We start from the raw sequence: 17603 nt of genomic DNA on the forward strand, positions 1-17603 counted from the left end.
ATATGACGGCCGCCCCTTTCCATCCCAGGCCGTTCATCCTATACCTTACAACACACCACTCGAGTGGTGTGCCGATCGTCCTTTTCCTTATCCGGTCGTCCGCCTTAACCCTTACAGTACATATAATATTTTTGTAATTTAAACTATGGGATTCTGATTCATCTTTTTTAATTTATATTCATTTCATTATTATAGGAATGGAGCAAATGTGAAGGGATATTACATGAATTATTTCTTCGTCAATTTTGAATGGTCTTCGAGCTATACATCGCGATTCGAAATGATCTTCATAGATTACAAGAATGGTTTGAAAAGATATACAAAACTAACAGCAATGTGGTGCAAGAACTTCCTCGATAAAGAAACCAGACTTTCTTCACATTCTTTCGTTATTCTTTCATTATTCTTTCATTGTAATTAAAGTTATATATGTATTTTATTGGACTTCGATTTATGAAAACATAAATAGAAATATGATGTAGATCTATTGATACTAGTGGTACAATCAGAATAAAAAAGACATGGTTATGATAATAAAGTTTTCATTTTCCATATTCATCATCTATATAGCAAGTGTTTTACATTAATTGCTTTCGTGTATCTGCGTTAAAATTTTAATTCATTAATTTGATTGAAATCCTATTTCTTTCCACACAAGAATTAATAGATAATTTATACATTAATGGGATGTACATAATGTTTACTTTAAAAAAAAAATCACTTGAAATATATATAAGTATTTTTTGATGTGAATGAATGACATAATTCTTTGAATAATAATTTATAAATAATTATTATATCAAAGTTATATTTGTAAAACTCATTGTGCAGGGCAATCTATCCTGGTGTGCGGAACCCATAACGTAACTCCTCACTTATTTGAACTATGCTCCCTTTTGTGTATTGAAGTTATATTTGTAAAACTCATTGTGCAGATACAACACTGTGAGCAAAGGTCAAATAAGTGGGGAGTTCAGCCAAAGTTCCTGCACACAGAGGTCAACTGTGAAAATGATATTGATTTTTAAGTGAACCATTTTTTTTTAAGATTTATTGGACACACAAATGATGTTCAAGCATTGATTATCACATTTATATCGAACTCCATGGCCAAGAAACAATTCTATGTAAAACTCATTGGGCAGAAACAACACTGAGAGCAAAGTCCAAATAAATAGGGAGTTCAAACAAAGTTTTTGCATTCAGGAGTCAACTGTGAAAATGACATTGATTTTTAAGTGAACCAATTTTTTTTTTTTTTAAAACTTATTGGACATACAAGTGACTTTTAGGTATTGATTATCTCATTTATATCGAACTCCATGGCCAAGGAACAATTCTTTGTAAAACTCATTGTGCAGAAACAACACTGAGAGCAAAGGCCAATTAAGTAGGGAGTTCATGCAAAGTTTTTGCACACAGACGTCATCTGTTAAAATGACATTGATTTTTAAGTTAACCATTTTTTTAAGACTTATATGACACACAAGTGATGTTCAGGCATTGATGATCACATTTATATCGAACTCCATGACCAAGGAACGATTCTTTGTAAAACTTATTATGTAGAAACAATATTGGGAGCAAAGGCCAAATAAGTGGGGAGTTCAAACAAAGTTTTTGCACAGACATATCAACTTTCAAAATGGCATTGATTTTTTAATGAACAATTTTTTTGTTAGCACTTATTGGACATAGAAATGATCTTCAACCATTGATTATCATATTTATATCCAACTCCAACCCCAACGAACCATTCTTTGTAAAACTTTGAAATTGCATTGATGTTTAAGTGCCTAATTTAATTATTTTTTACCACTTAGTGGGCATTTATTCTATTCAACCTTATCATAATGAACACCAAATATAACACATTGATCATTCTTAACTTCAAATTTCATTATCAATAAATGTAACGAATACATTTCTTTGATGATTTGTAACAAAAAATATGTACTTTCAAATCTAATCATTACAATTTTAAATAGTGATAAAAGATTGGATGTCGTTGCACTGCTCCTTCTGTGCTGGACAATTGCATATTCTCCCCTGAAAACTCTGTAATCTTTTCTGGTTGTGGAAATGGATTCATCAAGTTATGTCCTCATTGGACTACTCTTGCTTTTATTTTACCTGCAAGTTTCTCAATTTAACTTTTCAAAACACAATTCTCCTCCATCTCATTTTTCTCCATATTCACCTGCCCAATTCAGATGATATCATGAATTTCTCACTATAATCATATTCAAAATGAAAGATTTATTCGAAATCATGAATTACGAATTTCTTTTGTTAGTGAACATGGTGGTCTATTAATGTTTTAAAGTTTAGTCTGATACTATGTCCATTCAAAAACACTCATTAACCACTTGAATGTTTAATTCATGAAATAAGGTAATTTTGTAGAAAATAACCTTTTACAAAATTTCAATTGTTATGTCAAACATACCACTAAAAATACAAACTTTATCCTAAAAATAGACGAAATCTTTAAAATTGATCTTTTCTAAGCATGTTTTGATTGATAATTAAAGGAAAAACATGGTTTTAAATATCTTTCACTGCAATTTTTCATAAGTTGACAAAATAATTCATATTGTCCTCTATTTGATGTTTTCAAAGAGAACTTACACTTTCGTTGTGCCAGTTATAACTTTCATCCACACTTCCCAGATAAGTATCCCTTTTTGGCTCATAGCCCCATGTAACCATTGTTCTAAGTTACCATTGTTCACATATTCATACACCAGTAACCTGCAAATCATATGGAAACCACACTTATTAAGAAAAGACAATCAATAGAGCTTGCTCTAGTTCAAATTTTCAACAAAAAAGTAAGACTAAGGTCATCACAAAAAATAAAGTTAGTAATGTGATCCAATATATAATGGAATATTTGCATTTGTGATATTTTGATACATTAAGAACACTAAGTTTATCTGTGAACTCCTTTAACTAATATAATGAGGAGATAAAACAATGAACATACCCATCTGATGTTGGTATGAGCAGGGCCATGAAAGGCTCTTATAATGCAAAATTTTAAGTCAAATATCAAGCATTAGATGTAGTATTTTAATTAAAAAAAAAACAGCAACCAACAATAATAGTATTCCAAAAAGTACCACACAACAGGTTTACTGGTATAAAACAGCAAGAAAATAATGTTGAAATAGGCTGCAACAGTACAGAAACAACAAAGACTTAAGTTCTGAAACAGTAAGTAAACAACACAATTTCTCATACCAAATTTTTATTCAAACTGCAACTTTTTCTGGTACAAAAACAGTGTAATAAGAGCAATGTTTTATGATCAGAAACAAAGTATAAAAAACAATTTTTTTTAACAGAAACAAAATAAAAACAACAACATTTTCTGAGAAAAAATAGAGTAAAAAAAGTAGATTTTTGGTGCAGTAACCTACTCTAAAATTCAAAAGTCTATTCATCAATGTGCTTTATTTAATTCATTATACAAGTATACCTAATTCTATTTCATAAACTTAAACCATTCCAAATCAATTATTAATTAAATCTAAAACCACAANTGATNCNCTNCTCAACCTTATACCACCATAAATCAAACAATATAACGTTCTAACATCCATAGTTTCTCCATTGACCCATCTTTTAATCCTTGGTTAATCATTCTAACCTATTTACAACTTATTATTATTATTGTCATAACAACATAAATTACCATGTCATTCTTATTTTACTTTCTATGCTTACAAAATCTGAATAAATTACAAACAAAACATCCATCTGCTTCATAAATTATAACACCATAATTACTATTCTTTTTCCTTTTAAATCTTAACAAAATACCCTTCTTTATATTCATCATAATCAAGGAAAGCACTAAATTCAAGTTTTCTCTATCCAAATTACTCCAAACCTTAATATTTATAAAATTGATTCAAATCCAATTGATAAAAATATACTAATCCAAATATCTATCATACCATAATTTCTATTAATTTCAATTTTGCAAAATTGCTATAAGGAATCTGACCACTGTTTCAAGGTTCCATCATAAATTTTCTATCTTTATTTTTATATCATTTCTATACAAGCGTACCTTCAAACTTCAACTCTATTTCAGAATACACATACATGGTTCAAAACTTCTCCCAATAAAACAGAATCCAAAGCTAAAAGTAGTTTAACTCCCCAATACATGGTTCAAAACTTCTCCCAATAAAAAGTTCTATGTAATGAAACAATGAACAAAGTTCTCACATCCTATAATGGTTCATCCAACCCAAATACATGGAAAAAACAACCATAGAACACTAAAAATAACTAAATCGAAAAAAATGTAGGAAAAAAATCATACGCACCGAACAAAAGCTTTAGAGTGGCGAAACGCACGACACGACGACGGAAAGAGGGGCACGTTCCAATCGGTGGTACAATGCCGGAGTGTCCTCCGGTGAACCGTAAACAGCGCAGGTTTGAAAGTGGTGGTGGAAAATCCGTAGAAGTGAAAAATCTCTTCTCCATGGCTTGACTCCTTCTCTCTCTAGGGTTTTTGGAATCCCAAATTTGAAATCTGATTTTGAAAACCAAAATAAAATCGCCACTTTGAACCCCTGTCTTGTATCATTTACACGTCATTTTGGTTTTTTTATTATTTGACACGTGGACCACTAACAAGATGACACGTGTTGGTGTCAAAAGTTTGTTACTTTTTAGATATCAAAGTATCATTATCCTTTCTTTATTGATCAGAGATTATTTTTACTCCTTTGCCCTTGTAACGGGAAAAACTAATATTTTAACTTACACATTCTACAAACTAAATTACATAATTTAAATTTATGATAACTTTTTGATGCGTAAATTATATATAATAAAATTTTAGTAGATAAATATTCTCCTATATAATATTTTAGTTTAGATTTAATAAATTATTTAAATTATTTTATATGCTTATTTTTAATTATTTGAATTTTAGAGAAAGAGTAAATTATGAATAAGAGGGTGAAGAAGATCAATATTGAGACGTAATTTTTGGTTGGTTGATCAAGAGTTTGTGTGAATGCACTCCTAAGTTAGTGAAAAAAAGAAAAAAGAGAATGATGAAAGTATTTAATTTTACTTTACTGGATGATATTCTGCAAAAACGAGACGAGTAATAATTAATTGAATGTTTTGAATTTAAAGTGAGATAATTTTAAAGATTTTTATTGTTCATTAGTATATAATTTGATTAAGGTATATAAGCTAATTAAATTTTAGAAAAAGACTTGGTGATCCAGTTTTCTCTCCGGGAAGCACAAAGACGAAGAAAACCAAATTCGGTCCTGGCCAACCATGTTACAACGACTATTTGTTTGTGCTGATAAATCCTGCAACTACAGTGTAGGTATTTTTTTAGGGTGGTTAACATGAAAGGAGATTTTAAGTTTGAACACGAATTCCTTAACGGTGACTTTCAAAATATTTTTTAAAATGACCTTATATTATTAAAGTATATTTCAATATAGTGATGCCCATGATTTTTAACTACAATATTGAAATTGTGGACGAATTGCTGGGATTTTAAAAACTGCAATACGATGACCGCAGTGAACCGCATTTAAAACCATGGTGGCATCATAGTATTTCAGTCAGTTAATACCATGAAATTTGTGTGTCGTATAAGAAAATTTCACATCCCAACCAAACCTGTAAGTTCTTATAACCCTTGACTTGAAACATATGTTGTTGTAAGTGATATAGTTTGTCATAAGTTGTTTATGTTAACCTTTAATTGTTTCATACATGACTGCGGAGTTATCATGATGAAAGCTATGGAAATTTGGGATGGAGAGGATAAATACAATGGGAAAAACATGTCACATATACGAATGTAAGTCAGAATATGATTTTGATTATTTATTTGATGATTGGGTTGATTTGACAATTGGATTTTTTTTGCATTTCAGGAGGAATTGTATGCAATTAGAAAGCAATATGTAAGTGATTGGATCTTGGACGAGGAGAACGTAAGAGTACTGGATGCGCTAGAGGTCTATAGATTGTTGTAGGATAGTTCTTCTTTTGTAGAAATGTAGTGTAGTTTATTTTCATAGTAATATGGTTCTTGTAATTGGTTTATGTACACATTGTAACATACAATAATTTATATGAATACATTATCCAAATGATTATTGGAATAATATTATTGACTTGAAGCTTGTTTTTGTAATGTATAAATGTTTATTGATTCATGATTAATGTCCAGGTTTCTTAATGTGCACTTTATAAAACTTCCTTCCCAATGCCATAACTTCAGTTCTCTAAATAATCTCAACATAGGTGTTTCCCCCACCTTCATGGGGGACCAAAAACATTAATTTCAACCCACTCCTCACTCAAGAACATAAAAGTACCACTAAAACAAGTGCACTAGTGTCAAAACACACTGTTATTAGGCTGTGGTCCCCTACGTGTTCATTGGTGGCTCCTACAGTTGAACAAGATGTGCAGAATCAATTTCAGGCACGCGTAATCATTTACAAGGCCTTGTAAACGATTACAATGCAGGTTTTCACACACCTAGGCCAAGTGTTGCAGTATTTGGTGCAAAAAACAGGATGGTAATCGTTTACAAAGTCTGGTAAACGATTACGTGTGTCTGTTTGCTATTTTGTACATCCTGTTGCACTAAAGGAACCACCTATGGTAACCTAGGTGACCACTGTTGACATTGTGTGTTTTTTTGGCCAAGAGCACTTGGTTTTGTGTCCAATTCATGTTTAAGTGTTCGAGTTAGGTTGTAGGTGATATGTGGGAAACCCCATGATGTAGTGGCTGACCACCCATGGTGATAACACTAAGTTAGGCCAATTGATGCAGTATTTGCTGCAAAAAAACAGCATGGTAATCGTTTACAAAGCCTGGTAAACGATTACGCGTGTCTGTTTGCAGTTCTGCACATCCTGTTGCACTGAAGGAACCACCTATGGTAACCTGGGGAACCACTTAGGAATTTCTATGTTTTTTAAGCCAAGATCACTTGGTTTTGTGTCCATATCTTGTTTATGTGTGAGAGTTAGGTTCTAGGTGATGTGTGGGAAACCCCATGCTGGAGTGGGGGACCACCCATGGTGGAAACATCAAGTTAGGCCAAGTCCTGCTGTATTTGCTACAAAAACATGCATGGTAATCGATTACAAGGCCTCGTAATCGATTACGCGTGTCTCTTTGCAGTTCTGCACATCCTGTTGCACTGAAGGAACCACCTGTGGTAACCTAGGGGACCACTTGGGAATTTCTATGTTTTTTAGGCCAAGAGCACTTGGTTTTGTGTCTAAATCTTGTTTATGTGTGAGAGTTAGGTTCTAGGTGATGTGTGGGAAACCCCATGCTGGAGTGGGGGTCCACCCATGGTGAAAACATCAAGTTAGGCCAAGTCTTGCAGTATTTGCTGCAAAAACATGCATGGTAATCGATTACAAGGCCTAGTAATCGATTACGCGTGTCTCTTTGCAGTTCTGTACATCCTGTTGCACTGAAGCAACCACCTGTGATAACTTGGGGGACCACTTGGGAATTTCTGTGTGTTTTAGGCCAAGAGCACTTGGTTTTGTGTCCAAATCTTGTTTATGTGTGAGAGTTAGGTTTTAGGTGATGAAGGATAAACTTTTGTATTTTTTCAGTCAATCACATTGCTTTTATATTGACAAAATAACTCCGAAGGATTTCATTACAATAACATAATCTCCAACATAACTTTCATAAAAATACAGTCATCCTATAACATATATAATATTTATGACCTCCATTACAAAAGATATACGAAACCATATGTAATGTTATCTATTACAGTCCTCCATAACATACTATTACATTAATCCATTAAAGTCAATCACATTGTGACCTACACAACAAAATATAAATGAAACATATGCAATATTATTCATTAATGGTTTGGTTGTTTGGATGATGAGGATGCTTGGTCAATTGGCAAAATAAATTTGCGGAGGATGGCATCCACATCGACATTGTTTTCTGCCCACATCGGAGGTCGAATGACAGGTTTTGGCGTTTCCTTGACGAGGTCAACTGATGGAGGAGATATCTCTGGTGGGAAAACCTTCACTACGTTGCGGTGAACGATATTCAAGTAGTGGTTCGTCCCAAATGCACTGAAGGAATGAAACTAAATCAACATTACCAAATTTAAGTACTCTATAAATATGAAATTAATATAACAAGACACAAGAAAGGTTATTTGTACTAAAATTGTAAATAAAGTACCCTTAGCTAAGGTTATTTGTACCAAAAGGGGTCGAACAACCCACAAAGAAACCAAAAACCAAGAACGCAAGAACGCAAACCAAAAACCTAAAACCCAAAAACAAAGTACCCTTACCACAACATCAAGAATGCAAGAACACAAACCAAAAACCCAAAACCCAAGAACGCAACAACGCAAACAAAAAACCCAAAACACCAACAACGCAAGAACGCAAGCACCCAAACCAAAAACCCAAAACCCAACAACGCATTTACCTTGCTACAACGAAGCTCCTTTCCCAGACTTCCCATTTCCACCAAACGGCGACAAAGGAGAACCACAAACCAGACGTCAGAGAGAGAAAGCAGGGGGAGAACGACAACGCAGGGAGACAACGAAATGCCACAGAGAGAACCAAATCGGAGACAAAACGTAATGAAACAGGAATAAGGGTACATTTGGAAAGACAAATTTTTTAAACCCTTCTCATTTTAGTGCCAGGATTTTTTTTAAAATAAAAAACAGGAAAAGGACCAATGGCAGCTTGACACTTGTCTGTGTCAAAAGTGTGTCAAAATAGTGTGTTAAAATAACGGGATCCTTTTTAGAATGGGAGTATATAGTGCATTTAAGATTAATTTGATATGACTTACATCACCCACAGACAATACCAAATGTGATGTAGGGAATACTTTTAGATGACTAATTAAACGAAGTGTCAAGTCCTTTTTTATTTTTGCTAGTTATTGTGTTGCGGAAATATTAGAAATGAGAAAATATGATATTTTAGTATTAGTGTCAATCAGATAGTGTTCTTGTTGAGTTCGGTCAATTGTCGATTGATTAATATTCTGTTATTGAGCTAGTTGATGGTGGTAAGTCTTTGAATGATTTATACTTGTATATTCCAGGTGGCTTCGTGGGGTATGATGTTGGCAGCTTCTAGCTCAGAGATGAAAGCCTATTGGTCCAATGACGTATTTGCCAAGGTGTAGTATTGGTCTTCATATGTTTCAAGTTTTTTTGGTGTTACGTATCTGTTTTAGTTTTCTAGAATTTCGGACCGTTGTTACCTGATCCCTCAGTATGACGTAACTCATTCACTGTATGTTCATATAGCTATGCTCCATGGCAAGAGATATGAATATGAAGGTTAGAGTTGAAGCATTTAATGGCCTCAGAAAGATGGAAATGGTATCAGAGGATCTTCTTTTGCAAAGTTTAGCAAAAAGAGTTTCAGGACGTGGAAAGCAAAAGGAAATTGAGAGTCAGAGCACATCTGAACAATGTGTCATGTTGGCAAGTAGTGTTGCTGGTGCACTAGTTCATGGACTTGAGGATGAGTTCTTTGAGGTATCTTTTGAAAATCCCTTATTAGTAGAGGTTTATCTAAAATTGACAGCAATAATCTGGTACAGTTATAGTGTTTATTCCTTGTGTGATTGTTTGATAATATTTTCTTCATTTGTGCCTGATATGAAGGTGAGGAAGTCTGTATGTGAGTCCTTACGCACACTGACAAGTCTATCTGTTGAGTTTGCACGTGAAGCGTTAGACTCATTAATGGATGTGTTGAATGATGATTCTGCGGTGGTTCGCTTACAAGCTTTAGAAACCATGCACCATATGGCAATTAATGGNCGTTTAAAGCTTCATGAAAAACATTTGCACATGGTGTGTTTCTGATCCTCCATTAATCATTTTGCTCTATTTCTAGTATGTATTTTAGTGCCTACGGTTTTTCCTTTGTTCTATCTCATATTGGACAAATTATGGAACCTTCTTCATATTGTTGTATGGAGATTTGTTGGTTATTTGTATTCTTTTCTTTTTCTTAATCAGAAATTTTACTGTGCTAGGAGGTAGGACAAAATTTGGGGGGAAAATCTAATGTTTTATTTGGAAGTTTTATGGTTAAGGAGTTTTGCTAGTGGTGTGATTATTTTCCTGGTAAATAAGTAGGGTTATAGTTGTTATGGTTTCAAATTAATTGGGTGTAGCTTTCATTCTCTATTTTTATTTTTGATAACAAAAGTTCCATTTTGTTTTCATTTTCTCACTATTTCAAAAGTTTGTGAAGGAATCACTGACAATAACCTTTTATTGTTTTTTTTCACCATGTCCTATACATACTACAAACTTGTGAAAATAGAAATCAAAGTAAAATTAATGCGACATTTTTATCATTAAAAGTGAAAACAAAAGGTGAAAATAGAAATTGTTTTCTCAAACCAAATGGCCCTAAGCTTTTCAGTAGATTTGTAGAATGAACTAGGTTCCTAGGGTTGACCAAATTTGATAGGAATAAGAAAAGGTGGTTAGTATATGAGAGAAGGAATAAGTGTAACTGAATATAACAAACTAACTGTCTACGACAGTTAAGGGGGGAGCGTGTAAGATTGTATAAATATTGGCTAGTTAGAAGGGATATGGTTGTTGATTGTTTATGTGACATCCTGAATATCATATTCACATATAATATAATAGGATTCAGCTATTACAATATGTGAAAGCAGTTAAGAGATAAACATGACAATATTTAAATATTTATACAGTCATCCAAAATTTAGTGGAAATTAAAACGAAATAAAACTTGAGTACAAGTTCCCCAAAGTTCTCCAAAATACATAATAAACTAAAGATCGAAGGATGCCTAGAGAGTGTTTCCAAAAATTAACAAGCTACTGAAATAAGAACTAATAAACGCCCTAAGTACTAGGGGTTGGATCTTCCTCAGTCTCCCACGCCTGCTCCAAGGGTACCTCATCACCTACTGCTCACATCCAAAGGATTGGATGATCATCGCAAGGGGGAAGGCAAACACATACGAACATACAAGTGCAAGGGTGAGCTAGGTCTCAAACAATCATACAATTCATTGCAAGAACGTTCATACACACTTAAACATGTAAGTCATCATAAACATAAACATTCATTTCACAAAACTCACTAAAGCAAACATCATGTCATGTTAAGACTCCTAGACACGTCCGGACATAGAATGTATATAGAGCTGGGGTGGGTTGTGCACTTGTGGTGGCCTCTACTGCTTTGCAAAGCTATTGCCGAGGGGTTTCACCCGACCACACACAAGGCTGGTNCGTTACCGCGGAATAGACCTCCAGTGATAGCGCCTACCCTAGGACCTCCCACTACTCTCACCACACGCGTCAATCCTCTCTAAGTGAGAATGAAAGACCGTTAGAGTGTTAGGGATAACCCCCCATAGTGGAAGCCTCTTACATACATTCAATACACCAATTGATCTCACCGAGAGATCTTAATTTCATATTCAATCCGACCACTTTAAATCACCTGATATTCCTCTTGAATCAATAATGTACCTCATAAACCACTTTGCTTCATCAAACATAAAATTTCATAGTCATTCAAGTAGATTCTTAATATATTGGCTCATACCAAACCCATACAACATCGACCATGTCATAAAACAACTCATACATTACATACTTTCACAAAACCATCACTTATTACCACAAATTTCTTTATGATATTTAATTATCAATACTTAAGTAATTCAAACAGCCTTGGGACCCTCACCAATAGTTTCGGAAGGGTTAAAAGCCCCCAGAACGACCTAAAGAACGTCCAAAACGGACGTCCGGAACTCCCGAAACGTCAAAAACAAAAACGACAGCAGAAACAGTGTGCTGAATGGCGCCCAGCGCCATTCAGGTGGCGCCCAGCGCCAGTTAGGTGGCGCCCAGCGTGGATTCTGCAGGTTTTATGCAGATTTTGCACAACTCACACCCCTAAGTTCCATTTTAGACCTTTTTATGAATTTCTAATCATTATAACTCGAAATTTAGGTGTATTTAAACTTGTCTAAAGGTGTATAAACATTCCTAACCTCAATTCCTAACAACTATGCATAGATTTACACTCAAAAACCTCAATTTTCTCAACTTATGGGCTCAAACCTAGATTTAACACTTGAGGACTGTTCTTGGCTATTTTGACACTTCTCACAAGTCACTTTGAACTTACATAAGTTGTCTTAACTGCCTAATTCAAGTTATAACCCCTAGAGCTCAAAACCACTACCTCACTTCCTCTAAACTCACCAAAAACACTAGTTTTTCCTCAACCTAAGGACTCAATTCCACTTCTACCGTTTAGAACCTCATTTTAACCAATTTTATAGTTCTAACAAGTTATAATTAACTTGCCTAAGCTGCCTCAACAGTTCAAAAGAGTCCTCGACCTCTACCTCTCAAATTCACTACTTCCCTTCTCTTCAAATAACTCCAATTTCACCAACATAGAGACCAAAAACTCAATCTTACCTCTTTGCACTTATTTTTACCAATTTAGTGTCTCAAACAAGTCACAATGAAGTGGATAAAACTGTCCCAATAGTCCAAATATGCTGCAGACCTCAATTGCTCAAAATCACTACCTTACTTCCTCTAAATGAACTAAATTGACCCTAAGACACTTGATTTTTCTTCCTAACAACACCACAATAGATTTTTCACACCAAAATAGTTCCAACATAAATAATTCATCTTTCAAAATCATTCCAAACAGTTCATAGCCATCAATCACCAAATTCACATAACACACCCACTTCCATACATGCATTTCAAGTCAATAGAACCAATTTCATGCCTTTAACAACATACCACTTCAAAATTTGTCATTCATTCACATTACACAATAAAAATAAGAAATAAAACTAGCTCCCCTTACCTCTAGTGCGTCCGACCAACTCAAGGAAGAATCCTAGACCACGTACTTTGAACCCAAAGTGTGAGAATCACCTAAAATCATCACTTGATGATGGATAACGAATTTTAGAACCAAATAGAAGCTAGATTATGGAAGAAAACGAAATGGGTTGCTTGTAGCAAGAAATTGCATGTTTACAATCCTAGGGAAAAATGGAGAAAGGGGTTTTCTTACCCGTTGGATGAAACAGAAAATCAATCGGTAGAAACGTAGCTCTTAGAGTCCTAAACGTTTAAGTAGCTTCAATTTGAGAAACAAACGGTTAGATTTTGAGTTATGGTAGATGGAAGGTGGAGGAATGAAGAAAAAGAAGAAGAGGGAGAGGTGTGTTTGGTGGTGAACGAAAATGAAAGGAGAATGAGCTGGAACCTAGAATAAGTGTTTTATTAAAATTTTATTTTTGAAACTTTACCCAATGCTAGGCTGCCACGTGTACACACCTTTGGCTTTAATTTTTACAAGGCCTTACATTCTCCCCAACAACAAAATTTTTCGTCCTCAAAAATTGCACATACCAGAAAATAAGGACACCCTACTCTCATTACATTCTCTAGTATAACCACCTATTTGACAAACATTCTACTCCCCAACAACTTTACTGACATGAAAAACCATGCCTTTGTATTAATGCTCTAGTGTTCAATAGTGTAGATTGATTTAGTCATTAGCCTATAGACAAATCTAAACCTCTACGCCTCAGCTATTAAGAACCTTCATTCATATAACCAATCCTATTGTGTCTGTCACTCCGTCAACCCCTCGTCGATCTTCCTTTCCTTCTTGTAAATCTCTTCTAAAACTTCCACTAGTCTTCACTTCAGATCAACCCTTAATTGATACCCTTTTTACCTCTTCTTGTATCTTCTAAGAGCCATCATACAACTAACTTGATCACTACCGCTTCTGACTTTAACTACCAGCTATTATGATATTGATCACCTTTAACCACATACATTCTGAATACTTCACCTTATTTTACCGATCTCTACGCTTGAGTAGCATAGTTTCCAACTATACTATCTCATTACCCTAGCTGAACCACCTTGAGAAACTTATTAGTTATAGTACTTCAACTATACTAATGAGTGCTCTTCATTACATTCCCTTTAGACACTGATCTCCACACTTATTCAACTAACTCTTGGTCTCTGCCCGTAACAAACCAACAACCTGCATCTTCTCTTTGTTTAAACTATCTGTTAACATTTCCTTACCTCTATATTGCCGCTATAACTCAAAACCATAGTTCAAATCATCTCCTTCGCTCACTGACCCACTCTTCCTGTTCCAAGTCCATTAATACCTCTTCACTTTAAAATTGACCCTGTAGCTTGCAACCGAAAACTCACTCATCTTCTCTGCCTCGTACACATTTCGTCCATACCTAAACTCACTTCTGACTCTTGAAGTCCATCAGACACTCTCAACTCATTCTCATATAATAACACCAATATTGTTTCAAAGAACTCGTCCCTCACAAACCACCAATTCGCAATTATGAAAGCTCTTCTTGCATACTTGTTATTGACAATGACATGCTCATTATCATCCGCTGCGCTACTCTGATCCACCAACTTCCTTTGTCATTGGTTGACTCAAGAACACTTCTTCATGACAATTGTAACCAGAAAGCTCACCCTTGAAGACCTTCTTCAAACTTCTATGATCTTGCAAAAACCCTGAATAACTCTTCTCTTACTTGATAGTCTTGTTATTTCATTTCCCTCAATACTGTTTTCTACTTAACGAAACAAACATGCCAGAAAATCACTCTTAATTGCTAAGACTCATACTAGGCTGTCCCAACCTATCCTCTATTTCTCTTCCGAGATTCTTCAACATTGTAGTTCTCCCTATGATTACACTGAGTCCAATCACTATTGCTCTAGCCAATCCACCACTTCTCCAAGTTATAAAATCCCATACTAGTGGAAACAACTGCACTGTAAATACTGATCTTAGTTCCTTTCATCTTGTCATTTAAGGGTGTTTTTTAAACTAAGAAATACCATAATTTTTGTCCATTTAAATAAAACAACTACAATGTATAATAGATAAATAATTATTAGTACTATGTTAAACTTTGGAAATTATTATTATTTTTTTCAAAAAATTTGAAAAGCAGCAAAATAGGTGATGCATTTTGTAGTGATGTCAGATGAAAGGAATGCATTTTTATTTTTTACTAATAGATTACGAAATGTTAGATAGAGATTGTAAATGATAAGTGTTATTGGATTGCTAAGGTTCTTCGTTTGGAAATTCTTCTAGCACTTATATGGCTCAAGTATTGTCACCTTACTATTGATAAATCTTGATAAGTTATCTGCACATTGTTCTCACAACTTTTTCTATCCTTTATTTTCAAATTCAATTCGTACAACAGAAGTACCTACCTTATTAGTCTTAGTTTGAAATATGATTTAGTTAATAAATATTTAATTTAATCACCTTATTACTCTTGGTTTGAAACTGATTTAGTTAACAAATATTTAATTGCAACATGGTCAATAAAGAAACTTTGAACCCAATGAAATAAGCTCTAAACTTCTCAGGTGCATACATTATAACAAGTAATTCCTTTTCAGGTATAATTAATTTGAGTCTCATTCAAGACTTCACTTGTACATAGAAAATTTTCTCTTTTATTTGTCCTAATACTACTCTTTACAGCATTGTTACTATCATCACAAGTTCAAAATTACATTTCCAATTAGGAATAGTAATTAGAGTGCATGAATGAGTATTTTTTTTTTTTAATTTTGCAAAAGCATGGAAAAATTTTCATCAAATTTGTTAGAAAACGCACAAGGGAATATTTGAAAGATAGAAAAAAGAAGATAAAGGTGATTTAGTTTATTTAATAAAAGTTGTGCCTTCAAAAAAAATTTAAATGACTTTACAATAAAAATAATAATTCCTTTTAAGATAATAAGTATAAAAGAGTGTAGGAAAAGAGAAACCTACACAAGTATTTTATAATGGCCGGATCAAAAAATCATATATCTAGTTGTTAATCATATTAAAAATAATCAAGAATTTATAATCATAGAGAATAAAATTAAGGTTAGAAAACACCTCATTTGACACATAAAGAATTAATAGTTTTCTGATAATAGGAGCATCACTCACTCAAAAGACATATCCACATATTTTCACAAAAACAGAGAATTTATCTGGCAAACAACTCTTGAACCTTTAAGTGAAAAGTTATTTTCAAACTATATATAAGTTAAATATTTATTATAGACTCATATTTTAAAAATTAGGATAAAAATTGAAGAGTTCATTTCTCATCTGTTATTTATGATCGATTATAATAAGTGTAATCAATTTTTCCATAAACGAATTTTCTGAAAATTTAAAATTAATTATGATAATCGGTTATTACTCATGATAATCAATTATTTCAAAACATTTTTAAAAAATCATAAACTTTCCTAGTGCTTGAGTTCTGTTGATTGATTCTTGAACTACTAATTCAAATACAATACCTAGATTACAAGACTTCAACAACTAAATTATTCAGTCTATAATGTATCTCTTGAATCAAAACAATTTTTAAATCTTCAACACTAATTATCGTCATCATCAAAACCTTTTATTGAATCAAGATATCCATCTTTTTTTTTTCTAACAAAATTAAAATAAAATTTAAAAGGAGTGCCCTTATCGAGTAGGTTATTCAATGGTTTTGCAATCTTGAAAAAATCTCACGAATTTTCTATGAAAGCTACCATGTCCCCAAAAAACTTATAATCCCTTTAATGTTGACCGATGGATGTAACTTTTCAATGAATTCAACTTTAGCTCCATCTACTTGAATTTCCGTACAAGAGATCTTGTGGTAAAAATGACAAAGCCCTTATTCATTATAAAGTGGCATTTCTCTCAATTGAGTACGACATAAGTCTCCATACACCTACAACGCTTCGGTACAATTTCTAAGTTTTCAAAACAAGAATGAAAAGTAAAGTTGAATAAGAATAATAAAATTGAGACTAAATTGAAAAAAAAAATGAAAATTAGAATTGAATTGAACAAAATTTGGAAATAAATTGATAAAAATAATGAAAATTAAGATTGAATTGAATACAAAATAATGAACATGACACTAACACTCACATGTGATATTGATATTATTTTAATAAGTAACACTGATATGTGACACAATATTGACTTGACATGTAAACAATATTTTAAAATTAACATAAAATCTAAAAAGTATAATAAAAAACTAAAAGAATTATAAAAAAATCATGAATTGACATTTGTCATACACTATTCATTTGTCGTTAATGAATTAGATAACATCATGAAAAGAAAATCAAATTAAACATAAATTACAAAAATTAATATCATATTGACCACAAAAAAAATCTCAAATTAAACAAAGTTGATAAAAATAGAGATCAAAAGTGGTATTAAATCTAAATAGAAAAATAATCCCAAAATCTAGACATTTAGATTTTCTAACTTAGAATCAAATACCTTCAACTTAATTTTGAACCAAAACAACAAAAAAATAATTATTTTAAATATTTGTTCTTTGATTTAACATAACCCTAAAACACCAATCACTTCCTCCATCGTGAATATTATGTTATTCGATTTCACACAT

This window comes from Vigna radiata, unplaced genomic scaffold (genome assembly GCF_000741045.1).
Source record: "Vigna radiata var. radiata cultivar VC1973A unplaced genomic scaffold, Vradiata_ver6 scaffold_304, whole genome shotgun sequence".
Taxonomy (NCBI): Eukaryota; Viridiplantae; Streptophyta; class Magnoliopsida; order Fabales; family Fabaceae; genus Vigna; species Vigna radiata.